Genomic DNA, 9,542 nt, shown 5'->3' with positions numbered 1-9,542 from the left:
TATCTGGCCCTTTACAGGAAAAGCTTGCCAATCCCTGTTTTATACCGTAACCAGAATGCCCTAATACTCACACCTCCTCTTGTGACTCCCCTGCCCAAAATCTTCCCATGAATCCCTGCAGAAAACCTCACTGGCTCCCTATCTATGGCCATTCTTCCTTCTTTCTCACTGGAGAAACACAAGTTTATTTGGATACTTATCATTCCATTATCCCACCTCAGTTCCAAAAAAAAAAAGAAAGAAATGATTGTTCTAAGCTAATCATAGGAATTATGTTTGTTTTCCTACTGACTGGTTTAGGAATGAGCATGTGGTGTCATCTGGCCACTAAAGTGTTACAGGAAGATCACTGAAAACTTCTGAGTTGGCTCCCTGTTTTAAAAATAAAAACAAACAAAAAAATCATGAAACAAAGCAACCCTTCCAGCCTTCAGATATTGTCTTGAGAGAACATAATGACTGGCTACTCATTGGCTACTTAGCCAACCATGAAAAGAGACATTAACAAAATACTGCCAATAGCACAGCTAAAAAAGGAAACATACATGTGACACTATGATATCCCTGAACCAACAGAACAACTTTGGTGCCTATGGTTTTAGCCATTGTTAGTTAGGTCATCTAGTATTTATAGCCAGATGTATTCTGGGAACTTTTCAATGGCCTACTGAATAAGATCTACTCCGTTCTATACTATTCAAAAGTCTTTCCTAAGCTTGCCATATCTAGATATTCACTTCATTTCCAACAACTCCTATACCACACTATTTCCACTAGCAACACTGAATTTAACATAAACCCTACAAAACTCACTCAAGAGTCTGACCTTTCGTACTTGCTGTTCCTTTTGCCAAACATGCAATCTTGTCAGATGTTCCTTCTGCCTAACACACAATCTGGTTAGATTTTCCTTTTGCCAAATTTTGTTCTTCTGCCTCCTTACCTGGAAAACTTCTACTTACACTGCATGCTTTCCTTAAATCCTACCAATCTTTTTAAATCTTTAATTCTTTGCCTTGGACATAAAGTGTCTGTCCCACATTAAATATGACAAATACACAATAAATAATAATTGTAAACTCCCAGCAAGCAACTGACAGAGTAAGCACTGAATATGGTAGTAAATAATAAAAAATGACACTGATAGTAACAAGATAAAAATGCTTAGTACCTTAAAGATACTTTACAGTTATGTCTACGCAGAGAAGTGGATAGATGAATAAAGGCATTTCCTTTGACAATTCTATTGAAAAAACATGAAAATTAAATAGGGAAAGCTCTATTGCATTATGAGCACATTAAAGATTCAGACTATGTGTATTCTTTATCCCCGTGACATGCAAAACCTTACTTACAGAAGTTTCTTTGATAAATATATAATAGAGGTATGGTCATACAGTTCATATTGTACAATGTACATTGTATATTGTACATTGTATTACTTCCAGGCAGTATAATACCATTTTTCTTATTGTAAAATATTTTGTACTTTTATTGTAATTTATTGAGCCTAGAGTTGGGCTATTTTAATATTCATTATAATAATATTTTGGCTAATAGTAACAGAACATATCTTGTTGTAACAAAATTACTATTATGACAATTACCCACCAGATAAAACAACACACCTTGTTTTAATGAAGTAAATATTATCTTAGTTGGTTTCAACTGAGGGGTAATGAAGCCAATAATAATGAGACCTTCTTGGTACAAGAGTATGTAACACAACCTGTGCTTCTCAACAAAATATTGCTCTTCTGACTTCTGCACTAAGCAGGTATCTTTAAAAACTAATTTCTTATTGGTACTTATGTACCCTGAATAAGTTTTACAATTCTTACTGACATATGATTATGGTACCAGAAAATTATTATTAAGTTCCAAGCTCTAAAGAAATTTCCTTTTTTAGTGACACAAATCATGATGTCATACAGTTGATCCTTGAACAAGGGTTGGCATTGCAGGACCCCCCTTATAATATATAGATTTTCTTCACTCCCACAGCCACACTAAGAAAGCAAGACAAATTTCTCGTCTTCCTCATCCTTCTCAGCCTACGCAATGTGAACACAATGAGAATGAAGACCTTTACGTATGATAATGCACTTCCACTTAGTGAACAGTAAATATATTTTTTCCACCTTATAATTTTCTTCATAAGTTTCTTTTCTTCAGATTGCTTTATTGCAAGAATACAGTGTACAATACATATGACTTTATTGCAAGAATACAGTATACAATACATAACTGTTTATGTTTTCAGTGAAGCTTTAGGTCAATACTAGGCTATTAGGAGTTACATTTTGGGAGAGTCAAAAGTTAAATGCAGATTTTCAGCTACACTGGGGATCAGCACCCTAATCCCCATGTTGTTCAAGAGGTTACTTGAACATTTGTAATTCTCATTTGTTAAACACTTGTAATTCTCATTTGCTAAATGTAAACCATTTATTATAAAAATTAAATAGAAGATATATTGTACAACAAGCCTAATTTTTTATGACTATAGAGGAAACATACAACATGATAACTTAAAATTTTTTATTTATACAAAAAAACTATATAGAATTTTAGGTACCATAATTAAATATTTTTTTCAGACAATACTGCTTGAGATTATAAACTACCTAAAACAACATTGTTAACTAATTGTGAATTGTAAGCAAAAAATTAAATCAAAGAAATTTTTATATATCTATATATATTTAAATTTACACACCCACATGCTATTTATACATTTTTAATTGCTCTTCTGTGATCAAAACTTCCATAATATTATGGTAGTGTCACAAAGAGTAGTTTACTGTCAGAAGTCTTACCTGGGTTGAAATTTTGAGGATGTTTAGACATATTTTATATTCCAAAAGTTGTTGGTGAATACTATGTAAAACTGTCTCTCAGACCACAGTGAAATCAAACTAGAACTCAGGATTAAGAAACTCACTCAAAACCATTCAACTACGTGGAAACTGAACAATCTGCTCCTGAATGACTACTGGGTACACAACGAAATGAAGGCAGAAACAAAGATGTTCTTTGAAACCAATGAGAACAAAGACACAACATACCAGAATCTCTGGGAAACATTTAAAGCAGTGTGTAGAGGGAAATTTATAGCACTAAATGCCCACAAGAGAAAGCAGGAAAGACCTAAAATTGACACCCTAACATCACGATTAAAAGAACTAGAGAAGCAAGAGAAAACACATTCAAAAGCTAGCAGAAGGCAAGAAATAACTAAGATCAGAGCAGAACTGAAGGAAATAGAGACATAAAAAACCCTTCAAAAAATCAATGAATCCAGGACCTGGTTTTTGAAAAGATCAACAAAATTGATAGACCACTAGCAAGACTAATAAAGAAGAAAAGAGAGAAGAATCAAATAGATGCAATAAAAAATGATAAAGGGGAGATCACCACCGATCTCACAGAAATACAAACTACCATCAGAGAATACTATAAACACCTCTATGCAAATAAACTAGAAAACCTAGAAGAAATGGATAAATTCCTCGACACATACACCCTCCCAACACTAAACCAGGAAGAAGCTGAATCCCTGAATAGACCAATAACAGGCTCTGAAATTGAGGCAATAACAGCTTACCAACCAAAAAAGCCCAGGACCAGATGGATTCACAGCCAAATTCTACCAGAGGTACAAGGAGGAGCTGGTACCATTCCTTCTGAAACTATTCCGATCAATAGAAAAAGAAGGAATCCTCCCTAACTCATTTTATGAGGCTAGCATCATCCTGATACCAAAGCCTGGCAGAGACACAACAAAAAAAGAGAATTTTAGACCAATATCCTTGATGAACATTGATGCAAAAATCCTCGATAAAATACTGGCAAACCGAATCCAGCAGCACATCAAAAAGCTTATCCACCATGATCAAGTGGGCTTCATCCCTGGGATGCAAGGCTGGTTCAACATACGAAAATCAATAAAGGCAATCCAGCATATAAACAGAACCAAAGACAAAAACCACATGATTATCTCAATAGATGCAGAAAAGGCCTTTGACAAAATTCAACAACCTTCATGCTAAAAACTCTCAATAAATTAGGTATTGATGGAATGTATCTCAAAATAATAAGAGCTATCTATGACAAACCCACAGCCAATATCATACCTAATGGGCAAAAATTGGAAGCATTCCCTTTGAAAACTGGCACAAGACAGGGATGTCCTCTCTCACCACTCCTATTCAACATAGTGTTGGAAGTTCTGACCAGGGAAATCAGGCAGGAGAAGGAAATAAAGGGCATTCAATTAAGAAAAGAGGAAGTCAAATTGTCCCTGTTTGAAGATGACATGATAATATATCTAGAAAACCCCATCGTCTCAGCCCAAAATCTCCTTAAGCTGATAGGCAACTTCAGCAAAGTCTCAGAATACGAAATCAATGTGCAAAAATCACAAGCATTCTTATACACCAATAACAGACAGACAGAGAGCCAAATCATGAGTGAACTCCCATTCACAATTGCTTCAAAGAGAATAAAATACCTAGGATTCCAATTTACAAGGGATGTGAGGGACCTCTTCAAGGAGAACTACAAACTACTGCTCAAGGAAATAAAAGAGGATACAAACAAATGGAAGAACATTCCATGCTCAAGGGTAGGAAGAATCAATATCGTGAAAATTGCCATACTGCCCAAGGTAATTTATAGATTCAATGCCATCTCCATCAAGCTACCAATGACTTTCTTCACAGAATTGGAAAAAACTACTTTCAAGCTCATATGGAACCAAAAAAGAACCCGCATTGCCAAGTCAATCCTAAGCCAAAAGAACAAAGCTGGAGGCAAAACACTACCTGATGTCAAACTATACTACAAGGCTACAGTAACCAAAACAGCATGATACTGGTACCAAAACAGAGATATAGATCAATGGAACAGAACAGAGCCCTCAGAAATAATGCCGTGAATCTACAACTATCTGATCTTTGACAAACCTGACAAAAACAAGCAATGGGGAAAGGATTCCCTATTTACTAAATGGTGCTGAGAAAACTGGCTAGCCATATGTAGAAAGCTGAAACTGGATCCCTTCCTTACACCTTATACAAAAATTAATTCAAGATGGATTAAAGGCTCAAATGTTAGACCTGAAACCATAAAAACCGTAGAAGAAAACCTAGGCAATACCATTCAGGCCATAGGCATGGACAAGGACTTCATGTCTAAAACACCAAAAGCAATGGCAACAAAAGCCAAAATTGACAAATGGGATCTAATTAAACTAAAGAGCTTCTGCACAGCAAAAGAAACTACCATCAGAGTGAACAGGCAGCCTACAGAATGGGAGAAAATTTTTGCAGTCTACTCATCTGACAAAGGGCTAATATCCAGAATCTATAGTGAACTCAAACAAATTTACAAGAAAAAAACAAACAACCCCATCAACAAGTGGGCAAAGGATATGAACAGACACTTCTCAAAAGTAGACATTTATGCAGCCAAAAGACACATGAAAATATACTCATCATCACTGGCCATCAGAGAAATGTAAATGAAAACCACAATGAGATACCATCTCACACCAGTTAGAATGGTGATCATTAAAAAGTTAGGAAACAACAGGTGCTGGAGAGGATGTGGAGAAATAGGAACGCTTTTACACTGTTGGTGGGACTGCAAACTAGTTCAACCATCGTGGAAGTCAGTGTGGCGATTCCTCAGGGATCTAGAACTAGAAATACCATTTGACCCAGCCATCCCATTACTGGGTATAAACCCAAAGGATTATAAATCATGCTGCTATAAAGACACATGCACACGTATGTTTATTGTGGCACTATTCACAATAGCAAAGACTTGGAAGCAACCCAAATGTCCAACAATGATAGACTGGATTAAGAAAATGTGGCACATATACACCATGGAATACTATGCAGCCATAAAAAATGATGAGTTCATGTCCTTTGTAGGGACATGGATGAAGCTGGAAATCATCATTCTCAGCAAACTATCACAAGGACAAAAAACCAAACACCGCATGTTGTCACTCATAGGTGGGAACTGAACAATGAGATCACATGGACACAGGAAGGGGAACATCACACACCGGGGCCTGTTGTGGGGTGGGGGGAGGGGGGAGGGATAGCATTAAGAGACATATCTAATGTTAAATGACGAGTTAATGGGTGCAGCACACCAACATGGCACATGTATACATATGTAACAAATGTGCACGTTGTGCACATGTACCCTAAAACTTAAAGTATAATTTAAAAAAATTCAGTGAAAAGGCTGAGAAAAAAAGAAATATGCAATCAATAAAAGTACTATTTTAACACTGATATGAAAAAATTTACTGAATATGTTAAATTATTAGAGTATTCCAGACAATATTAGAGCTAATCTGAGAACTTTACTCATTTCATAGGCTTCAAATTTGTGAGCTCTGTGAACTTCTTAAACTTTTAGTTAAAGAAGAAAGTAAGGTGAAATACTCATGAATTGAGGGCAATATAGCTCAGTAAATGAACTAGAGTTAGGCTGACATAACGGAAAATGTCCTCAACTCAGAATAAATCTCAGCTCTGCAACCAATTGGTTCTTGATTAAGTTGCTTCTCTTAGGCTCAATGTCTTCCTCTAAAAGTGAGACTTGTAGTGCCTTATTTAACTAGGTTATTATAAAGACTTCACAAGACAGCATTTGAAAAAATGCTCAGAGAAGTAGTGAAGCGATGGAATAATTTATTCTTGAACCTTACTGCTGAAACTATTTTAAAATCCCAAATAAAACCCAATGTGTTTGTCAGATGCAGAGGCTCATGCCTGTGATGCCAGCACTTTGGGAGGCTGAGACAGGAGGACTGCTTGAGCCCAGGAGTTCAAGACCAGCCTGGGCAACATAGAGAGACCCTATCTCTACAAATTAAAAATAAATTTTAAAAAAAGTGTATTTCTTCATAGGTTCTAGTATTCAAATGTTGCAGTTTTCAGAAAATGTTATTAAGTCCTACTCTTGATTATTAGATGTTCTATTTTTATGGCTTGTAATTCAGGGCATCTATTTCATAATTTGTAATAAAAATTATTTATAAATATGTTAATTCATCAAATCAGACAACATGATTATCTCCTGTTGCTGAGTTCATCAATCACACCCAGGGCAGAAAACTGTTGAATGTCAAGACCTGGCTTGGACTCCTAATATTCTTTACCAAACTTCCCAAACTCTGAACCAACAAATCTTTGTTGAAATAGTGCTTACTCCCCATGTTCATCTCCAACTGCTGTGGAAGAAAAAACCTTACCTTTATTTTTTTTAAGTTCCATGATGGGGATGGAAGCTGATATTTTCTCATTTCCTAGATGCCTACTAGCAATATATTGCACACAACATCCCATGTGTTTCCCGGCACAATCTCATTCCATAGATCATCTTACATAAATATTTTTGTGTGAAAATCACAGTTTCAATATTGGGTGTCACCATTTTTCATTGACTCACACCATTTCCTTGGAGCTAGTAAGATAGTAGTCCAAGGTCCTTTTGGGGACTGCAAGAAATATAGAACACCTCACAAATTTGTGTGTCACCCATGTGCAGGGATCATGCTGATCTTCTCTATATTGTTTCAATTTTAGTGGATGTGCTGCCATCTATTTTTTTTTTAGAAGGAGTCATGCTTTTATTGCTCAGGCTGGAGTACAACGGCACGACCTCAGCTCACTGCAACCTCCACCTCCTGGGTTCAAGTGAATCTCCTGCCTCAGCCTCCCGAGTAGCTGGGATTACAGGTGCCCACCACCATGCTTGGCTAATTTTTGTATTTTTAGTAGAGACAGTGTTTTGCCATGTTGGCCAAGCTGGTCTCGAACTCCTGACCTCATGATCCACCCACCTTGGCCTCCCAAATTCCTGGGATTACAGGCGTGAGCCACTGTGCCCAGCCACAGACTTCTACTTTCATACATGGATACTGATGTGTCATGGATGAGGCTTAGCTCTGTTAAATCTAACTTACTTGAGATTTCGTGAATTCTTTCGAATGGCTTCATTGTGAGGTAGAATTTTAAAATATTTTAAAAACTCAAGATACAAACACAAGTAGTTTGGGAGATTTTTACTTTTACGGAAAACAGATCACTTGAGGGAAGAACCACTACTCTGGGGAAGCAGAATATTGGTCCTTCCAGAATAATATGGGACCCTCCACTACCTACAAAATGGTGCCACACAGAATCTAAAGGGGCCAAGGGCATAGATCTGGTAGGAAAGAAGAAAGGAATCTCTGATTTCTTCCTGTAACATTATTTAGACCTCACAGTTTCAAACTATTCCAAGGGATTCAGAGGATAATTTACCTTGAAGGTCCAGGACAAGTCCAAGCTAAAACGTGGGTTTCATATCAGGTTTTGAGTGTGAGAAGAAGGGTCACTATGAGTGTGGCTAAAGCTAGGAGGCCCAACTGTCAGAGCAGGCGTACAGGCACTTTGGAAATAATGGCTGAGAATATCTATGTGAACTAAAACAAAAAGTAATAACTTTGAAGTCTATATGTGAATCACCAGGAAGACTGAGGGATCCAGATAAGTGAGGTCATCCTGGTAGCAAAGGTCAATTGTTAACAGACTGAAGAAGCAATTTCAATGGCAACGATGCAGCAACAGAATCAGAGGGAGCAACACAATGATTAGAAGGGTCTTTTCTCCCCCCTCATCCTGACTGTAAAAGAAGGCTGTCTTCCTTGGACTTAGGGAACCCCTTAAGTTCCTTTAAAAATTCAAGGAGGAAGGGTATAGAGGATAGCGCCCAGAGGCAGTACTAAATTTTTTTGCTAAAGTGGACGTTTTAAGACCCAAATTACTAATTACAAAAATTAAAAATGTGACACTATGTTTATCCCATGCATTGGGATTATACTTGGGATCAAATAGACAACATTGGTATCTGTAGGGATAAATGTGTTAAAAGCCCTAAAATAAAGAATCCTGGACCCGCTGCTCCTTCTAACTAGTCTAGCTTTTTGCCTGATTTCTGGCTGATGAAGTGAATTAACTCACTGCCCTTCAAAAACTACTTGAGCCAAGCTATGAAATCTCACCTAGACTTTACATGTACAAACATAGATTAAAAATATTAACAACAGCGTAATCTTCTGCAGTCATTCCACAAATACTTGAGTAAATATGTCAATATTTTTCTGAAGAAGAATGCTATCCCTGATGATCCATGACATACTGCAAGCATCAGGGCTGTGCTAAACAGAGAGAGAACTTCATTCTTAGAAACTTTACAAACTTAATATGTGCCTGTCAGTGTAGAATTAAACATTTACATGAACTAACAAACATAAGCATCCTGGGTGCTCAAGTGTTCATCTTTGTAAATAACCACAAAGGCTTAAAGGAAGGGACAAAAAAAATTCATGTCCCACTGGGGTATGGCATAGTAGAAGTGATTAACATAAAATCCTTTGATGGGCAAAAGACTATGCTCAGGTCACTCATCTACAGGAGGCAAAGATTTAAGTGAAGAATTATCCATTTCTTCTCTAGTCTGATATATTGTAA

General features: G+C 36.8%; 1 pseudogene; it reads right to left on the bottom strand.

Annotated features, from left to right (window-relative positions):
* Positions 1-7,530: 7,530 nt before the first annotated feature.
* Positions 7,531-7,629, bottom strand: LOC112204239 (U6 spliceosomal RNA; annotated as a pseudogene).
* Positions 7,630-9,542: the final 1,913 nt, after the last annotated feature.

This window comes from Pan troglodytes, chromosome 7 (genome assembly GCF_028858775.2).
Source record: "Pan troglodytes isolate AG18354 chromosome 7, NHGRI_mPanTro3-v2.0_pri, whole genome shotgun sequence".
Taxonomy (NCBI): domain Eukaryota; kingdom Metazoa; phylum Chordata; class Mammalia; order Primates; family Hominidae; genus Pan; species Pan troglodytes.
The sequence above is the reverse complement of the archived record's forward strand: the minus strand, read 5'-3'. Positions and strand labels throughout refer to the sequence as shown.